Below are 21,067 nucleotides of genomic sequence, written 5' to 3'. Positions count from 1 at the left end.
TATATATATATATATATATGTACATACGTGAACTACAGAGCCAACGACACTGTAAGCATGAAACCCCAACTACAGCAAGCAAATTAAAAAATGTCTCTATCAAGGAGGTATAAGGAGAATGGGAGGAAACCTGAGACATTGGTGGAGGGTCTTTCACACTGGTGGAGGGATTGCTGTTGGAATACTGCATGCCTGAAAATCTATTATTAAAAACTTTTTAAGTCATAGTGTCTTAATAAATAAACTTTTACTCAAAAAAGCAATTACAAACCATTAATTGGATTCCTTTGAAATATTTTCAGTTGCTACTATGACCTGAACACATACTGCTAGACAGTTATGTAGTGTTATTTGTTTTGTGTTTGTTCTTGTTCTGGGATATCTGGTGATGCTAGGAGGCTGCTTTGAGAGGTGCAGGGAAGACCATGCTGTAGCAGAGATCAAAGCAGTGTTCCACCGTGCGAACCACATTCTCCAGTCCTTTGAGAATTTTCCCTGGTCCATAGCATTGTTAGTTTTATCAGCTTATTAAAGGTCCACAAAAATAGAAAAAAGAAGAAATACTTAATGACAATGAACATTTTGTGAATTTTGAAGTTAAAGTCACTGAGTTGAGCCCATGAAAAAAAATACTCATGCTGGTTCAACAGCATTTTTGAGGCTTATTGATCCCTGGGAATAGCATGATGAATAACAAGTGACAGATACTCCAGGAATTCACAGTGCAGAAAGAAATAGATAATAAATGTAAACAAAATAAAACATGATCATCTGACCAAGCAAAGAATATAAACTAAAGATGTGGTGCCTCCATTCAAGAGTTACTAACAAAAAAAGTAGTTTAACATTTTTTCTGGTTTCTATTTTATAATCTAATAAAATGATTAAATTATTCATACTTATTTCATCATGTTAATCTGAGGAAAATGCATGTTGGTAACAAAAAAGGGGCTAGAAAAACTACTGGTACATTTTAGTCAATTAGCCAGTGTTTGCTGCCATTATTAAACCTGTGACTGATAGCAGAATAGGAAGGGAATACAAAGAATGAAGAGGCTTTATTATCTTTCTGTGTATAGATAAATATCTCAGGGGGATGATAAATTAAAGAAGGTAGACTGAGATCTATGTGGGTGATTGGTTATATAAGGAGTCCAGGAAAGAATGAATAGTAAAATGAAAGGGTTGGAGGTTGGAACCATTTGAAGAAATTCCAGGTGCTGTCTCTAATAGATAATGGTTGAAAACTATAGTCTGAGGGAGCTTACAGTGAGAGAGATGTTCAGTGGGCAGAGCCCAGAAGCCTCTAGAACACATTAATAGTTGTCAGGTATCCAGTGAGTCAGTGCCTTGCACATTCTTCCTCCTTCATACAGACTATGGAAGGTTCTGTTCAGACTTTGCTAAGAAGTGAGGTGGGTAGGATGCCAACCTTATCCTACTAAATAACCCCTTTATTGTTGCACATAACATTTTATTGAAAGGAAAAGATCGGCTTCTTAAAATTTTTTTTTGAATTTGATAAAGATCCGCTGACGCATCTAACGAAGGAAGAAACATGATAAATTTGAATTTTAGAATAACTTTTAGAGTACTTAAATATTTAGCAAAGATTATATAGCACTTATAACGTGCCAGAAACTGTTCTAAACATTGTATAAATATTAATTAACAGAAGTTGGATAGGAGGCGGCGAGAAAATGAGATATCAAGTTTTCCCAACCACTCATCAGATGTACCTCTAATCTTTTCACCAAGAGATTTTTTTATATTCATTTATTCATTCTCTAAAATAAAGCTCTGTGTTTTGCTTCTTCTAAATCTAACTTTGCTTATTTTGTTGTTGTTGTTGTTGTTGTTGTTCTGTTTGGGGCCTCACCGGCTGTGCTCAGGGCTTACTCCTGACTCTGTGCTCAATGATCACTGCTGGGGGAGGCTCAGGGGTCCTGGGTATCAAACCCTGATCAGCAATGGGTAAGGTAAGTGACTTACCTACTGTACTATCTCACCAGCCCCCAGGCATGATTCTGATAGAAAGGAAGAGAGGAGCATAATTTAGGTTTTATGAAGATTGTGGTGGGGTGAAAGTGAGGTATGAGTCCATGTTATACTAACTCTGGTGTGAATTCAAAGGAATTTGTGCCACCCTTTGGAATGTTTTTGGAAAGTTTGCAGATATTTTGGTTACATAAAAATGAGAAGGATGCTATTCATATATATATGTATATGGAGACACTCTGCAATGTACAGTGTAGGTCTTTCTCTTCCCATTCTGCATGATTTTAACATATGCATGAAGGTAATACAGTTGTGAAGAATTTCAGAAACCACTAAACTTATCATTTTTTTTTCATTCAAGCACAAAGGGGGCAGGTGTGGGGGCAGGAGGAGGAGGTGGTTGGGGCCATACTCGGTGGTACTCAGGGACTACTGCTGGCTCCGTGATAAGAGTCATTCCCTATAGTGCTCACAGGACCATGAAGTGCCGGAGGAGACTGAATCAGAATTGGCCACATGTAGGGCAAATGCCATGGCTGCTTTACAATTTCTCCTGTCCACATAGGTGTTTTTATATTTTGGTTAATTTTTGTTTTGTTTTGTTTGTTTGTTTGTTTTTAGCAGGGCTCTAACATATACAAAATCTGTCGAGAATGTAGCTATTCTGAAAATAGAGGAAAGACTCAATTTTGCTCAGGTTATTTTGCTGCAGTTTTGTCAGGAGTTGTTCGGTGTTTTGGAAAATAACATCAGAAAACAGTAACACTGCTTATGGCATTTCAGTTCCCAGTACATGCTCTTGATTCAGTCAGTCTTTGTAGCTGTCATATTCACACTGAGTCTACCTCTGGATAGACTCACAGTTCTGACTACTTTATTATGCCACCGACCCAATGCAATAGTCATGCTCCAGGGCAATGGCATACTTTTATATTACATGTAGAATATTGTATTTGTTTCTGTGAAATAGTCTAGGCAGGTAGGAATTTTTCCTTGAAATGTATAGAAATGCTTCAGAGAGTACCTGTTACAAAAATGGGGCTTAAAGCATGACCAGGTTGAGAACCAAAGTGTGAATGGAACACAAAAGTATTTTCACACAACTCACTTTCTTTTCAATTATCGGTTGCCATCAAGTTCATTTCTTGATTAACTTTAGCTTCTCCAAGTGAAGGCCGTTTTCACTCATACACCATAGAAAATAAAGAAGAAAAACACTTCAAGAGCAAAGAGCCCTGTGAGTATGGCACCCGGGGCCCAGCCTTCAAGGAGCAGAGGGCATCGACTGGCAGCTGCAGACCACAGGGTTGGGAGAGCCGCTGGAAGCTACTGTTTGTGTGTAAATTGGGAGAATATATTTGCAGCAGCAGGTTTCATGCCAGATGCTTGTCTTGAAATGCAGCCAAAAATAATTGCAGGAGTGATATATTGTAGGTTTGCCTTTTGGTATTAAAGGCAAATTGTTCTTAATAATCTGTTAACATACTTTATATACAATTGCAAATATGCAACTATTCGTTATATTTCATGCCAAATTGCCCAGCATTAAAAAGAGTCTAGTTATAAATATTTTTATAATAAACATTTCTTAACACACAAAGAAATTTTACTTTTCTTTTCTGGCCTTCATTATCTTTGGCCTAACTTTTTTCTTGTTGTTTTTGTTTTAGTTTGGAGTTTTGAGCCACACTTAGCAGCTCTGAAGCTTATTCCTGACTCTTTGCTCTAGGTCAACTTCCTTTACTACATGCAGTGATGTAGATTATGCATTCAACACAAGTACCTTTATTGGGGATAGGGGTGAAGGTATACACCCAGAGATTTTCTCAGAGATTACTCCTGGCTATGTGCTCAGGGATCACTCCTGGCAGGGCTTGGGGTGCTATATGGATTGCTGAGGATAAGTTGGCCATGTGAATGGCAAGCACCCTACCAGCAGTATTATCTCTAGTGCCCACAAGGCAAGTGCCTTAACCCTTGTATTATTTATCTAGTCCATAACTAACTTGTTTGTATTTTACTTTTATTTTTGGGACATACCCAGTGATACTCAGGGATTACTCCTGGCTCTGCTTTCAGGAATCATTCCTGAGGGTGTTCAGGGGACCATATGGGATAGTAAGGTTTGAACTCAGTTGATCATGTGCAAGGCAAGTCCCTATCTGCTCTACAACTCTAAGGCCCCTACTATTTAAATCAAATTATAATAATATTTAATCAATACTGTATTTATTGGGCTGGAGTGATAGCACAGCGGGTAGGGCGTTCACCTTACAAGCGGCCAACATGGCCGACCCGAGTTCGATTCCTCCGCCCCTCTCGGAGAGCCCGGCCAGCTACCGAGAGTATTCAATATGCCAAACACAGTAACAACAAAGTCTCCAATGGAGATGTTACTGGGCCCGCTCGAGCAAATCGATGATCAACGGGAGGGCCTTTACCTTTACCTTTACTGTATTTATTAATATTGCATTTGCTAGCACACCATTATATACATTCATGAGGATATTGTTGACTCTTGTATCATAATTGTTCTATTTACCTTTGGATGAAATGAACTCAGTGGAAACTATTTTATTGTGTGGTATGTTTGTTATTTGGGGGTGAAGGGATGGGAATTTTCTTTGAAGATTGCATCAAAACATTTTGCTGTCCAGAAGTGCCTTATGCTCACCAACTTGCCATTTTATGTGATAAGTACATTTCTAAGTGGTAATCTTTTGTTTACATAAAATAAATTGAAACATTTAAAAATTTTTTCTAAAGAAAATGAAAAGTGTATCTATAATGGAATAATGAACAGAGTGAGGGATAGTGCCTATACTCTCTACTCATTAACTTTCCATTAATAAATTGAGATAAATTTGTATTTTATAACTCTAATGGGCATTTCTGAACAGCATGTTGGCAGGCACCAAGTTAACAAGTAAAATATTTGAGTCACAGTCCTAGTCATCCTGAATATGAGTGTAAATTTCCTCTTTTAATACCAATATTAGCTCTATTTAATGTGTACTAAATCCTGGTAATTGGTAGTTAACATGGATCCCGAGACCACTTACTGTTATTTACCAGAGTTCTGTCTTTAATTAAAACAATAATTTCCATGAATAAACTAATAGTAGAACATAATTCAGAACTAGTTAGTATCTAATTCTCGATTTATCTATTGGGATTAATCATGCAAAGCAAATGCTACTATAATCAGTCATTATGTCTTAATTTTTTCAGCAATATAATGTGGGAAGCAAAATTTCTGATTCAGAGACCCTTGGAAATAGTTTGCCCCAAAAGGATTTTCTAACTAATTTGATAATATTACCTAACCATATTATAATTGTATATAAATAATTAACTAGATAATACTGAAGTAGATAATTCTTATAACTAGAGAATTCTAATAGGAAAAAAGTGTGTCTTGAAACATATTTCCTAGAGTCTGTTTTTGATTCTCAATACAATATAGAATGATTTTGGCTTTAATTTTACAAATATATTTATATTTTTGGATTTTGGGCCAACCCAAACAATACTCAGGTGCCACTCACAACTTTTAATTCTGGGATCCACCAAGCAGAGGTTTAGAAATCGAACCTGGGCTTTCTGCATATGGAGCATGTACTCAGTACATTAGTGTCTCTCTCCAGTCCTTAAAAATATGTGTTTTAAAGGTATCCATTGCCTTTAGCTAAGATGTTTGCAAAGGGCCAAACTTGTTTGTCAAGTATATCCCTAAGTGCTGGGTTCACTGGGAATAAATGGGAGGAATTAGTGAACTAAATATGACTAGCAAGAATAAGATTCCTGAAAAGATTAGCATGAAAAGATACATGCTTTTTTTTTTTTTTGCTTGTTTTTTTGTGTCATACCTGGCACTGTGCAGGGCTTACTCCTGGCTCTGAACTCAAAGATCAGGAGGAGGCAGGCATATAGATAGGAGAGCACACATGACAATGGAATTTCTGAGAGATAATAAATGTAATAGCCCTACAGCTATAAGAATTAAGGCCTAGACCTGATAAGATCTTCCTGCACCAGTGACAGACCTTGAGGAGGCTGGACCCCACTGAGACACAAACTTCAGCAGAGACGGAAACTGCAATTAAGAACATGAAGGAGATCTATGACAACTGAACAAACCCCACCTCTGCCAGAGAAACTCTGGACCACGGTAACTCCGTTGGCAACCACTCTAGCAATAGACTCTTACCTCCCTGGAAAGCGCCTTATAGAGCATTTTGGGAAAAACCCTATAAAAGCCACCTTGGGGGCTGGAGCAATAGCACAGCAGGTAGGGCATTTGCCTTGCACGAGGCCGACCCAGGTTGGATTCCCAGCATCCCACATGGTTCCTTGAGCACCGCCAGGAGTAATTCCTGAGTGCAGAGCTAGGAGTGACCCCTGTGCATCGCCGGGTGTGACCCAAAAGAAAAAAAAAGCCACGGGCACAAATATGCTGCATAAGCTCATGTGCTGCTTGTGCCCTTCTTCCCTTTTATAAAAACTCTCCAAATAAAATCTGTTTTCTACTGCACTCCTCGTCTACTCTTAAATTCCTTCCAGCAAGAAAAACAAGAAACCTGTAAACCCTGGGTAAAGCCTAGGACTGACTTTTCAGTCTTCATTAGTTCTAGCTCTCTCAGCCGGCTTGGGTGGAGAGATGGATAGGGAGAAAGTGACCATCTCTGCCTCACATAAGCCATCCAGGGGGACCCACAGACTTCAAGGGGACCATACTGGATTCTGGGATCAAACCCCGGTTGGCCATATGCAAGCAAATACCCTACCTGCTATAGGGTGTATCATCCTATAGAGATACATTCTTACAGGGAAATCTTTTGGTGCAATTGTGATTAAAAAGAAAATGTAGGAATATATTTATTTTTGCAAAAATTACATTTTTTCACTTTTGGACTGTCCTGTAAAACTTAAAATTTGTTCAATTTTCTTTGAATCATTGATAAAATAAAAAATATTAAGAAGAGAGAAGTCCCTCACTTGGAAGAATGAGTTGCATTTATACGATTTTGACAGTGAAATAAAGAGAAATAAAATCTTTAGTTGGAGATTGTATTCCTCAACTGGAAATTTTTTAAAAAAAACACATCTTTTTTTTAAGTTTTAAATATTTATTGTAGGTTAGGTAGAATGGCTACAGCAGGTTAATGTTTTCAGTTTTGCTATAGAAATTTAGCGCATCTTCACTACCCACAAAGATCCTCTACCACTATCCCTGTCACTGCTATTTCCGCCCACTGCTGTGCAAACTCAGTTTACATTTTTTAAAGATTAGTAGCCTCTGGACAAATACTATAGAGTGTAGATTTTCAATTTGTTTATTTAAATTAATTCGTCTTCTGTCAATTGTTGTCAGACTTGAATATAGGGATTCATGCATGCTCAACTTGTGTTCTATCCCTGAGCTGCTTATTCAGGTCTTTTGAATTTTTTTTAAAGTACAGTTTTTGAACGTTTCGGATATCTTTTCAAATGTTCCTCCTTTATTTAGCAAACAAATAAACATATTGCTTTTACTTTCGAAGACAAACAGCACTTACTATGAGTCTTTTTATAGAGGAAAATAATATTGAGTACAGAAAATTGACCCTGCAGTTTTGATGGCCTTCATCCAGTCAGTTAAGGAAGTAGTCTGTGGTCAGACATAAAAGAACGTCAAAACTGGCTTATAGAAATGGGCTGACCAATAAGGTAGGGCAGTGCAGTGGGGGTGGGGAGAGTGGTGGTGTTTTCAGGAGATGATCCAGGTGGAGGGTGTGGTGTTGGAACACTGTATACAAGAAACCCTGACATTAGCAATATTGTATAAATACTATGCTTCAATAGAAAAAATTGTGTTTTAATCAAAACAAAAGAAAAAACTGAAAAAAATGACCCTCCTTGGAGTATGAGGGCCACTGATATCTTCCTGCTCTTGGATTCAAACTGCAAAAATGATTTTTCCTGGGTCTCTAGCCAGCTGTCTTTTCAACTGGAGCTTATACACCTAGCTCTCCTGAGCCTCAGTTTTGCTAGTTGTAGATCTCAGGATTTCTCAGTCTCCACCAAATTTATTAAAATACCTTTTTATAAATATAAATATAACTGTAAGGATAGTGCATATATATTCAACAAATACATATATAAATTCATATTTATTCGTGCAACTATATTTTCCCTGCTAGTTTTGATTCTTTACTGAACCATAACTAATACATACAATATAAATATAGATTAAGATGTGAAGCCACTGACAGAAAATTCTTTGAGTTAGTATCTAACTGAACAATTAAATAAGTCATTTACTTACATATCTGCAGATATGCACGAATACAAATGTATATAATTTCAAGATATAATAAGTTGGTTAGGGCAGGGGTCAGGGGCTTACTCACACCTGTGGTATAAAGGTGTTGTGTACATATATATTTATACTACAGAGACAACAATACTATAACAATGAGATCCAAACCACAACTTAAAACAAGCAAACTTAAAAATGTGCCCATCAAGAACACAGGTTGGCAATCATCTTCGGTCTATAGTCTACTCTCATCACGCATCTCCCATTGTGAGCGGAACCTCCCAACCCCAAGCACAGAAATTTGTAAGTCTACAACTGTACCTCATGGTGTTTCACTAATAAAAATTTAAGGGGAAAAAAGTCATATTAATGGTACAAAAAATAAATCATCTTTATACATCTAAAAAAAATGAACACAGGTTGGGGGCTGGGAAGGAACTTGAGGACTTTGGTGGAGGGAAGCTGATGCTGGTGATGAGACTACTGTTGGAACACTATACACCTGAAACTCAATTGTGAACAGTTACATAGATTAAAAAAAAACAAAGATGAAAGAACAACGTATTAGAGTATGGAAGGGCTAGAGACAGCAGCTTAACAAGGGTGGCATGGAAGCACACTAGAATGTGAGTAACTGTTGCATACCTACATCCTTAGAAAAACAATGTAGGCAATAGAAATAGCAGGTGCAAAATTCCTAAGACAGAACAGGTGTGTTCTCTGAACACTGAGATGGCCCCTGTAGGTGGGGTGGAGTAAGCAAGGAAGAGAGGAATAGAGGGTGATAATGGAGAAATTTATTCTTGTAGACAGTTTTACAGGTTTTGTCTTTTACTGGTAATAAGCTAAGACGCTACTGAAGGGCTCTAAGCACATGATCTTTATTATGGTTGCCCAGAATGTTCTGTTTGTAATAATAAAGAGAAACTTTTTAAGGAGCATGGTAAAAGCAAAGAGAATAGTAAGCAAAGTAATAGTAACACAATAATGAGATCCCACTACATACTGATGCCAAGTGAGCACTGATCATTGCAGATGATGATATACTTAGGGACAGCACCTTTTAAAGGTAAATTCTTGTGGATCTTTTTCTTTGTGAGCGTAGTAATACAGCTGTTTCTATTCTGACACAATGGAAGGGGTAGGTAAGCCACACCTTTTGGTAATCAGGAGCTACTCATATCTGTGTTCTTTGGGGTGGGGGGGGTGGTTCCTGGAGGTGCTTATGAAATAACATGTTAGTGGGTATCATACTGAGATTACTAAAGGCAAGAAAAGAGCCTTAACTCCTGTACTGTTTCTCTGACCCAGTTTTTGACACATTTTTAAAAAGAATTGTTTTTTAGAAAACCACAACCAATCACAAATATAAACTAATGAATTACTAAAGAATAGAACTTTTATAAACAAAAGACATATTTCTGGTCTAGCATTTGAGGATGGAAAAAGCACCAGTGCAATGGGAACAAAGCACTCATTCATCTCGTTCTTCCTGTCTTTAAATCCACCTATGACCCTAAATTATCTCATAGTGTAGCTTTTCATGTTGTGAAATTGAGTTCATAAGCTGAAAGCATCTGTTACTGTTTCAACGGCTTTTACATAACACCTGCCTAATTCACCCTTTGGTTTCACACTGGACCACTATAATAATATGGAGGACGACTAATTCTTGAAGCATAACATCCCTGTAAGGGAAGGGAACCTCAAGTTTGGAGAAAAATAACACTGTAGAAGAATGGCTATCAGGGCATTTTGTTGCCACAGAGGACAAACAGCAATGTCTGGAGATGACTCTGATGGCCTCTCCTGGAATGGCACCTAAAGGCTAGGAATTTAGCCAACTACCCTACGGTGCACTGGATACCTCCTGTCAACATAGAGTTATCTAGTCCCAAAGTCAATAGTAAAAGGGACTGTCTGGAAAAGTTTTTGCTCGAGAAAATCAGCTTAGAAATACATGGAAGGGCATTCCAAACACACAGAACTTCTTAGCAGCTTGAAGAAATTAAACTGTGCAGATTGGTTCTCCTGAGGCGAGAGAGAAGAGATAGCGCTGCTTCACAATGGACTCTCCCATAGAGTAACTCAAGCAGAAGTTCAGCACCTGTCATCGTATATTATAGAAATTGCTTTGGGGTTTAATGAAACACAAAGAGTCATAAAAGCATCTTCAATAAAATACTAACGAGATTCTGCACATTGTAATTGAGGGATAAGAGGGTGACAACACTGTTTCTCAGATTTAAAGGAATAATTTCCCACTTGTTCAATTAATTTCCTTTGTAGCCTGAGTGATGACGGTAAATGTCCATCCTGCACTGAAGATTTAAGCTCACTCGAATGAGGAAGAAATCAGAGATATAGCATATACTTTTTTCTTTTCATTCCAGTTGATCAAACATACATCTGAAGCCTACAAATTGCATTAACAATGACAAACTCTCAGGAACAATTTTTCAAAAGCTATTTATCAGATTTGCAAATGTTATGTGGGCGGCTAAAGAAATACTCCCTCATCCGCTTATTTTTTAAATTTTTAGTTGCTCTTATTTTTCCTTTTTAACCTTTACAAAACAAGGTTAATCTTCCAATGCAATACATCCTGCAACCACTGTCTACTGAGTCATAATCATGTTACAGTTACATGTTACATGAGACATTCTGATAAGATAAAGAACATGTCATCATTTGTATATCAATTCATTCTATGAAAAAAGTATGATTCCCTAAAAGTCTACAAACAGAAGAGAGGTATAATCATGAATTACTGATCACAATGAGACTTCCATGCACACTGAAAAGAGGGTACAGGCTTTCAAAAAACATATTTTAAAACATTCTTCATAGATCCTAATTCACAGGGTCTCTTTATGAGTGTTTCTAGAAATAGGATACAAACAATTATAATATGGAGGTATTCAGGCACCTAAGTACCAAAAAAGTCAGATCACAATCACAAAATCTTTTCTCAAGATGTCCTTGTGCAATCATGGAAAAGAGCAAGCTTATTCCTTCCACTGAATCTCCACTGAAGTAATAAAAAAAAAAGAATTAAAATTACCCTCTGAACTATCAGTTGATTACATATCAGGCCACACATATGCCACAATGCACCTCATTATCCCGTTTCCATAAAGCAGAGAATCACAAAAAAAAACCACGAGCAAGTAGACACAGCAACAACTAGAGGCTGTTCCTAGAGTAACTTCCAGGTCTAAATCTTTGTTGTGAATGCTCAAATGGCATGACTCCTTTTCTTAACATGCTACAGAGATTTCAAATTTCCCTCTTAATGAGCAAGGCTACTTTTTTAATGAAATGCTTACAAAATATCATTACATTACAAACAAGAAGACATAATACCTGGAATTGTGTCAATGATATGAAAGTAACCTGTATGCCAAAGATCCTTTCCAAGAAATAATCTTCTTAGGGAAGATCTGACAAGAGCAAGCAACATACTTTGTGAAAAAGGGACAAAACTTTGAATCACTTACTTTTGGGACTGGAGAACCATCTCTCTAGTCATCTCCCTGGCAGAAGCAGCTGAGGCTCCAGTTTCAGGGTAGGAAGGAAATATTTTCTCACTGTAAGAAGAAAAGAGATGATATTATCTAACTGCTGTTGATCAAACTGCTGGGTATCTGATAGGAAGATGACTTCATTACATCTCTCTTTAAGAGTTCTCAATTAACTCTTAAATGTAGAATTAAGTCTATATCAGATTACAGAAATATTTTATAATTAGAGTGGATGAAGTGATCTTGTTGGAAATGTTTCTCTAACTTACCCATAGGATGGTAACAGAGCATGAAAAGGAAACCGTTACAGACAAAATTTTCAATATTTGCATCACTATTTACAATCCACTGCAAATATCATTTACTTTAAAGTTTTTCCTCTTGAATCTTTATAATTATGCAAATATTGTAGAAACAAGGCAATCTAGACAACTTTGAGGAAATAATATAAAATTATGCAATGTGGTGGAAGAAAATACTTAACATCCACTTTTAAAGCAGCAGTTTTAAAAGTTCCCCCATGTATTATTTTAATAAAATTTCAATGCTTTTATCCAGTAAGATTTCAATATTAAAATTTTCATCTGACTGTTCACTTTGAAAAAGGCTTTTGTTGGGGCTGGAGCAATAGTATAGTGGGTAAGTCTCTTGCCTTGCAGGCGGCTGACCCAGTTTCTATTCCTGGTATCCCATATGGTCCCCAGAGTACTTCCAGGCGTTAATTCCTGAGTTTAAGGCCAAGAGTAATCCCTCATCATTGCTCAGTGAGTGGATGACCCAACCTTCACCCCCCAAAAATATAAAAAAATTTAAAAGGCTTCTGTATAGGCAATTCCCTTGAGACATTGAGTCCAAAATAAAAAAGCACAGCAGAACAACTATTGAAAAAGGTCAAATTTGGAAAATTAGCCAGGGAGTAAATGCCCAAAGACAAGAAAACCAAGAACTGGCTGTCAGTAGGAAGCTGAACACAGTGGGCAATGAGTAAGGGCTTGAACTATATTGGAGGTAAGTGAACAGTGGTGGAGGGTGTGGTGCTGGGAATATTTTATGCATGGAAGCTTCCCATTAATAGTTTTGTAAACCACTGTACCTAAAATAATTTTAAAGCACTGTAGCACTGTCCTCCATTGTTCATCGATTCACTCAAGCGGGCCCAGTAACGTCCCATTATGATTCTTGTTACTGTATTTGGCATATCAAATACGTCACGATGAGCTTGCCAGGCTTTGCCGTTTATATAAAACTTATATTATAAGTTTTATATAAGTTTTAGGTACATATTCATATAGTCATACATAGTTATCAATATAAAAACAGTAAGAAACTATATAGCTCAGACTTTTGTTTTTTTTTAATTGAATCACCATGACATAAACCATCACAAAGCTATTTATGATTGGGTTTCAGTCATACAATGTTCCAACAACTATCCCTCCACCAGTGTATATTTCCTACCACAACCTCTCTCTGTCTCTGTCTCTCTGTCTTTCTTTCCTCTCTCTCTCTCTTTCTCTCTCTCTCTCTCTCTCTCTCTCTCTCTCTCTCTCCTTTTGTGCATTATGGTTTGCAATATAGGCACCAAGAGGTCATCATGTTTGTCCAGGGTGTTCACTGTTTTTATCAGAAGGCACAGCTGGAGTAGCTATTTTTAACTGGGTGGTGACTTTGGGGTGTGGATGTGACCGTTGGGGCTGGCACATGGAGGTGTGGGGAGGTAGCTCATCCCTATCCTGAGAAAGCTTGGAGATTTTGGTAACAGAACCCGCATACCCAAATTTTCAGGAGATTCATATCTCAGTGAGGTCTGCCCCAGGACAGCTGAGTCCAGCCAGAGGCACTGTAGCCAGTTTTGATTGTGCCAACAAGTGGCTGCCAGAGGCTCTATTTGGGTGGGCACCAGGGTAACCCCTATCTCACTTAACCCTTTCTTGCCTATACACGTCCCCCAAGTGATCTATCCCGGTTTGTTCAACCTAGCACAGGTCTGAAATTAACTGCATTTTAAAAATGTCTTTAGAGATTTATTTATGGGTCTCTGAAGAGCTTACATGGTGGGCTGGAGTCGGTTTGTGGGGGTGACTGCTGGTGCTTCCAGGCATATAGTAAAGTGGGAGAAGTTAGCCCATCCCAACTCTGAGAAAGCTTGGAGACTTCAGTCACAAAGCCCGCATATCTGAATTTTCAGCAGACTAATACCTTTGCGAGACCATTCTGAGATGGTAGAGTCTGACCAGGCAATGGTGGCAATTTTTGATTGTGGGAGCAAGCTCAGCCTTTCTCTTTTGACTACTCATTGTTAGAAATTTCTTCTTTAATAAGATGAGGATGATCTGTCTAATTCTACCCACTGGTCAGAGATACAACCTGATTAACGTGAATTTGTGTTGTATGTCTCTAAAAATGAAAAGACAGTGTTTGCATGAATAAACTGTTACAAACCTCAAAACCTTTGACCAGTTATTTGATGTATATAAAAATTGTTTGAAGGACTGGTGTGATAGCACAGTGGGTAGTGCATTTTCCTTGCATGCGCCCGACCTGGTTTCGATTCCTCCATCCCTCTCGGAGAGCCCGGAAAGCTACTGAGAGTATCCGATCTGCACGTATCCCGCCTATATGGCAAAGTCTGGCAAGTTTCCCATGGCGTATTTGATATGTCAAACACAGTAACAACCAGTCTCACAATGGAGACGATACCAGTGCCCACTCGAACAAATCAATGAACAATGAGAGGACAGTGACAGTGATAATTGTTTGAAAACAGTAAAATACATGCTTACCTATTTTTATTTTAGTCTTACAAGATTTACTACACTAATTGATATTTAATTTAATAACAGATATTTGTTCAAATTTAGAGCCATATATTTTCATGCTCAGAGGTCAGCACCATACCTGGCAAAAGGTCTGGTCCCAGTGATGCTTTGATACAATGTGGTATATTGTGGGTTGCTCATGCACAAGGCATGCATCTCAACCCAGTACTATCTCTTCAGCCCTGAAATGTGCTTTCTTTGTCATTTTGCTAATAGATGACTATACAACTCATCAAAATTACTCCCGTCCCCTTCTTACACTAGTTTTCAATTTTTCAGTATTGATAACGTTTTTTTCTCAAGTGAAATCTCCCTTACCTATTCCGTAATTATTAGGGATTCTTGAGATTTCTCCCTGAGGTTTCTTTTTCTCCTCTTTGCACTCTCTCAAATTAATCTAAACTATTCCCCAATGATCAAAAGCTTACAGATCCCCAAATCTTATCCTTCAGACCAAATATCTGTCCTGAGTTTCAAAGTTTGCAAATTCAAGTGTCTAGCAGACATTTTCATATGAACATGCCAAGATACTACTGGTATCTCAAAGGAACAGGTAGCAAATGAAATATATCTTTTTCCACTTTTTCCTAAGCAGAGTTGTATCTTCCATTTTCTTTTTTCTATCCTACCACCCTCCATTCAGCTCCAACTTTCTCCCTAGCATAAACACTTTTCATACTCTTTCTGAATTGTCTCTTTCTTTATTATCTTCCTTACTAGGAAATGAGCTCTATTTTCTTCACTGTGCTATCTCCTGCACCCAGCACTGCACTTAATAAATGCATGCTCTCAGTAATTACTTAGTGAAACCTATTGTTTTCTCTAAGATACTTGAAAAAAGATATGGGGATGATTTTAGACTTCCATTCCTACCTCAAGTCCAGACACATTAATTAGGAAAGTGCCAAAATTGAGTGGTTATTAAGTGAATATGGTCAAATTCTTTATAGATTATACATTATAATCAATTTTCCCTTTGCTCTACAAATAATATGCTTAGAATGGCTAATCCAGTATAAGTCACAATTTTCAAATACGCCAATTCAATGCCTGAATGCCTTGTCATTATTCTCGTTTTTGATGCTTTTTTCTTTCCAATTACATGCTTGAAGCACAACACATTGAAATATAATTCTTCTTCCTTAATATTACAGTGCTTTAAATTTAGATTCCTTTGAATTTTAAGGGAAATGCACATAGAAGAGGATTGAAAAAGTTGTTAACACTTCACAAGAAAATTCAACTTTGCTAAGTGCAATGCTAAAAGATAGAAAGTCAGACTTGGAGAACTTTTCTATTCAACAATGAGGATTATACTTAAACTTGTCAGGATTGTTACTTTGCTTGTTTCTACTCTACATCATAAAAATTCTGTGGATAAAGCTTTATGTGACTAAACCCAATAGCTTCAACTAGCTCAACTACTTTTAAATTGAAGCTACACTCTACTATACCCTAGGAGACTGTGGGCAGCATATGAGTGGGAAAATGAAGATCAGAGAAAAATTAGTAGTTTTTAGTCTGAAGACCACTGCTGCTGCAAGAATCATAATATTCTATCCTCACAAAATCTAGAAAGTAATTATTGGATAGAACTAGAGGATAGCAACAGAATTATATGAGTATACCAAATTGTTCTAATATTGGAACCAATAGGGAAGTTCACTATTTTATCAGGATGAGAGAAGCCCTGGAATGGTAAGAAACAATCTTTTTTCTAAATTTACTACTGTTTTTATATGAATTAACTGTTTTTATATATAATGGTGCATAAGCATATACAGTTTAGCATTAGTTTGCTAACATTTTCTCATACTTTTATGTATTTTGGAGTATTGACTCACAAATCTACATTGTCAATTTTCACAAGTACTTGACAATATAAAATCAGTTTAATAACAGCTTTGACAGGATTTAATAAAGCACACAAAGAAGACCTGTAATTTGTACAGTCTAATTTACACATATGTATAACCTAGAAATGAATTTGGAGATGTTAGTCTCCCATCTGTACCACACAGAGAGAAATGAGAAAAAATGATCTACCAACTGTCAATAAACAATTTAAAATATATTCCCATGTTCTCATCCCAAAATAAAATTTCTCATGCCCAAAGTATTTTTTTCTGAGCTTCCATGATATTTTGTGTGATATTTTATTTCCATGTGAATCCACATTTTCTCTCTGTCTACATGTCATGATATCTTGATTTTTAGAACCAAAATCAAGTTTTTTAAGACTGTATTATCAAATTTTATCAATGCTGTATGGTTTTGAGAAGTGAGTGATTTGATCAGATCAAATAATGAATTATGTCTTCATTTATGCTTTTTATCTGAATTCTTGAATGCCTACTCTTCCATTTAGTTTATAATTGTATTATTCTGAGGTATATTATGGAAATATAATTAGCATATTAGTTTCAATTTTGTTTAGCATGCAACTAGATTATAGAGCTGAGTAGTGTTGCTGTTATTTTGTTGTTGTTGTTTTAAGCTTGTGCTTAAAAATATGGATTGCCAGTACTTTTTGTTAGCATTAAAATAAGATCAGTGTGTGGTATTTTGTATGGTAAGAAACAGAATGAACTTTAGTTAAAATAAAAAATAGATGGTCTGAACAAACAGGATTAATCTCTGAATAACACCTATAGTTCCAGTTTATATGACAGAATTAAGTTTCAAAGAACAATCCATTTTTCTTCCCTTCACTCATGTATCAGTTCATTAATTTTATTACAGTCTCCTCTTTCTTCCCCAATAAGATTGCATCACCCATTATTTTAGGTAGAGGGAATATATGAAAGGAATATGGCAGGGACCATATATAGTATTTCAACACCAGCACAATCTCTCTGGTCACTTTAACTCCTGTTTTAAACCCATTCCTGAGTTGAGGTGAGAGGTAAAATGTTTTAGAAATGATTTCACAAGGTGAGACCTCAGAGTTTAGTCTAAATAGGCAGCATGACAGCTTACCAACAGAACATAAGTTGGTAATTAGACTGAGTTTTTCATTTCAGTGTCATCTGATGAGGTTAATCTAGCTAGTATTGTTATTAGGTATATCTTAAATATCATGTGATCTAGGTGTGATATGAATACTGAATTCATTTAATCCTCACAATAATCTTATAACAATAATCATTTAATCCTCACAATAATCTTATTATTTGCATATTATAGATGGAGAAAGAGGTAGAAAAAGTAATAATCTCAATATCATGCAGTTAGTAAATGCGGAAGCCAGAATTTCAACCAGTCAACCTCACTTAAGAGATCATACTCCATCATTAGTCTACTGTCCTTTCAGAATGATTCATTCTAGCAGCTAGGCCAAATTTGTTGTCTAGCTTATATTATGTTAATTGTGATGTCCAAACTTTTTCCACCAACCCCATAATCTACTGTGGAAAGATAATTCCCATTCCAGTGTTCAGAATAACAACAGATAAGCCTCAAAGAAATGTTGGAGCACTATGGGTGATAAGCTGGAAAAAGAAGGATTTGATGGAGTCAGCTGACAGCAATAAACCAAGGCAACAGATGTAATGTCACAAATACTTTGAACTACTAGTTATGATACTTAAACATTTTGGGGGGCTCCCACCTGAAGGTGCTCAGTGCTTCTGTCTTTTTGCTCAGGGATTACTGCTGGAGGGGCTCAGGAAACCACAAGGAATGCCAGGAATGGGTCCCAGGACAGTCACACAAGGCAAGAGCACTATCTGTTAGGCTATCTCTCAAGTCCTGATATTTACTTAAACTCTGTGTCTTCAAGAAAACTAAGCACAAATTCTCAATACCTGATACAAATTCTGCCAAGCAAATGGGAACTCCTGGCAGAAGCTGAGTCTGCTATAACTCTCATAAATAACCCGGTAGAGAATGTGGGCTCATGGGGAGGGAAGTTGAACCTGCTGATTTCTAAAGCTTTTGAAATTTTGGAGGCTTAATAATTTTCTAACTCCAGGGAAATGTTTCTGCTCTTTCCATGGTTTCTATCTTTTAATGTTGGCAGCTCAAACAGTTTCAGGAATACTGTAGTGAAGCTACTTATTAAAAAATAATTAACAGTGAGATCATTATGGGTGAAGCTGTATTTTAACAAATTCATAAAATTTTCAGGGATTAAAAGGGCTAGATGCAAGCCTGAAGCCTAAAATTAGAAACAATGAATAGGAAATTAGACACAATGGTTAATATCTATATTGACCACAACTGGGTAACTACGCTATTCTAAATACTAACCTATATTAGATTCTCTTGCTTTAAATACATTAAAAGACAAATACACCAGTAAGAACAAAAGTTAAATGACTGGATTTCATTATTGAAACATCTAAGAGAAACTTCTTCCTAGGTATGTATGTATTTACTATATATAAAGTAAATATATTTACTATTATGATTACTTAATATTTAAAATATATACTTTTCTTTTTTGCTATACCTGGCTGTGCTCAGGGCTTAATCCTAATCCTATGCTCAGGAGTTACTCCTGGCAGGCTCAGAGGAATACATGTAGTTAGGAATTGAGCCCTGGTTGACCTCATGCAAGTCAACACCCCCACCTACTGTACTATTATTCCAGCCCCAATTTTCAAATTTTTCATTGTTGTTGCATTTAGGCTATTTGTGTCAGTAAGTATGAAAGGAATGATCCACAAGTATTTATCATGTGATGATACCCAGAGATTAATGAAAAATGGATAGCTCTGGGGCTGTAGCAATAGCACAGCGGGTAGGGCATTTGCCTTGCAAGCGGCCAACACAGGTTCGATTCCCAGCATCCCATATGGTCCCCTGAGCACTGCCAGGAATAATTCCTGAGTGTAGAGCCAGGAGTAAGCCCTTTGCATTGCCAGGTGTGACCCAAAAAGCAAAAAAAAAAAAAAGATAGCTCCTTATTTTCTACACACAAACAGATACACGCACATTTACCCATAAGTGACATAAGTGCCATCACTATTCTTAGGATACGATTTTAAAAACATTTGTGAAATGCAACACAAAGTGATGAAAAGAGGTGTCCACTGTATTAAATTTGAATGAATATCTACCAGGTGTGAAACTATGACACCCACTGAAAGAAACATGAGTGAGGTATGGGTCTGACCTCACAGAGCTTTTAATATGGGAGGGAAAGGAATGTATGAAGGCACAATAAGGTATACTCCATTTAGGTACCTGTAAGTCATTCAAAAGGCATCTATAAGGTAGATATTCTCACAGACAATAAGACTCATTTTATTTCTTATTCATGTATTTTACTGTCCCTTGTGATGACTACCAGTTATACAAACTTGGTTGTGATGTTCACACACTTTTAGTTGTAATATTTTCTGGGGTCATATGCTTTAGTTGTGATGCTCACACCCTGGGTTATGGTGAGCCTGAGGCGTCACACTTTGTTGAAGAGAACTAAGTTGTGGGAATATCACTCAGGCACTTGGGGTGGTGCTTAGGACTGAACTCATAGCCTTATGCTTGCCAAGCAGGTTCTTGACCATTCAGTGTATGTCAGAACATCTAACACTAGATTCTTACCTCAAAAGTCTGGAACTTTCAGTAGACTAGCAAGGAATTCACAGAGATGCAGGCAGGTGCATGCTTCTCAGCGTGCAGATCGCTACAACATGCCAGTCAACCAAAAGCTTGCATTCGGTAGGCTGAATCATCATAAAAATGATTAGAGGCTGCCCCCAAAGCCTCTTTCCCTCTTGCAGAGCCCGGCAAGCTCCTTAGATTTCCCCGCCTGTATGACAGAGCCTAGCAAGCTACCTGTGGTGAATTCAATATGCCAAAAACAGTAGCAATTATGAATCTCATTCCCCTGACCTTGTAAGAACCTCCAACATGCTATTGGGCTACACTATCACGCGATAGGGATGAATGGAGACATTACTGGTGCCTGCTCGAGCAAATCAATAAACAATGGAATGACAAGTGATCAAGTGATATAAAGCAACCATCCTTTACTGAGCACCTACATTATAGATACTTTGTCTAATTCTCACAATTTTATACACTTGTATTAAAGGCAAAAATGTTCTAAGTCACAGAGTGGTTCAGTGACATAAAACAATATCACATTTGGATAGTGGCAGGGTAAAACTCAGTCCTGTATATCACCAATAATCCACACCATTACAATAAGAACAAACTTATCCTCTTTGGTGTTACTGAGCCTCTGTTGATTTTTCTTTTAGCCATGGCTCTTTTCCAAGCTATTTGTCCTGGGACTGGTTATTTCCTCATTTCTGCATCAAGACCTGTTGTCAAGGTATCTATTTCTTAGTTGCTGAGATTGTTCAGTGCACAGTTCTATCAATGGATTCAAGGTTTTCCTTTCCCCCAATATGCTTAGCAAAATGTTGGCTTCCTGCTTTCCTTGTTAACCCTGGTGTGGCTCTTGTTGATTT

At 37.1% G+C, this 21,067-nt stretch overlaps 1 protein-coding gene across 1 annotated transcript in view; it reads right to left on the bottom strand.

Moving 5' to 3' along the window:
- The window catches only part of B3GALT1 (beta-1,3-galactosyltransferase 1), a 644,281-nt gene that overhangs the window by 224,450 nt on the left and 398,764 nt on the right, over positions 1-21,067 (bottom strand). Inside the window, exon 3 of the mRNA XM_056110364.1 lies at positions 11,800-11,889. The gene's annotated coding sequence lies outside the window, so the exon portion shown is untranslated. The remainder of the gene's footprint in view (positions 1-11,799; positions 11,890-21,067) is intronic.

This window comes from Sorex fumeus, unplaced genomic scaffold, assembly GCF_029834395.1.
Source record: "Sorex fumeus unplaced genomic scaffold, SorFum_2.1 ptg000009l, whole genome shotgun sequence".
In the NCBI taxonomy this organism is placed as follows: domain Eukaryota; kingdom Metazoa; phylum Chordata; class Mammalia; order Eulipotyphla; family Soricidae; genus Sorex; species Sorex fumeus.
Note: the sequence above shows the minus strand (reverse complement) of the source record. Positions and strands in the feature narration are given on the sequence as shown.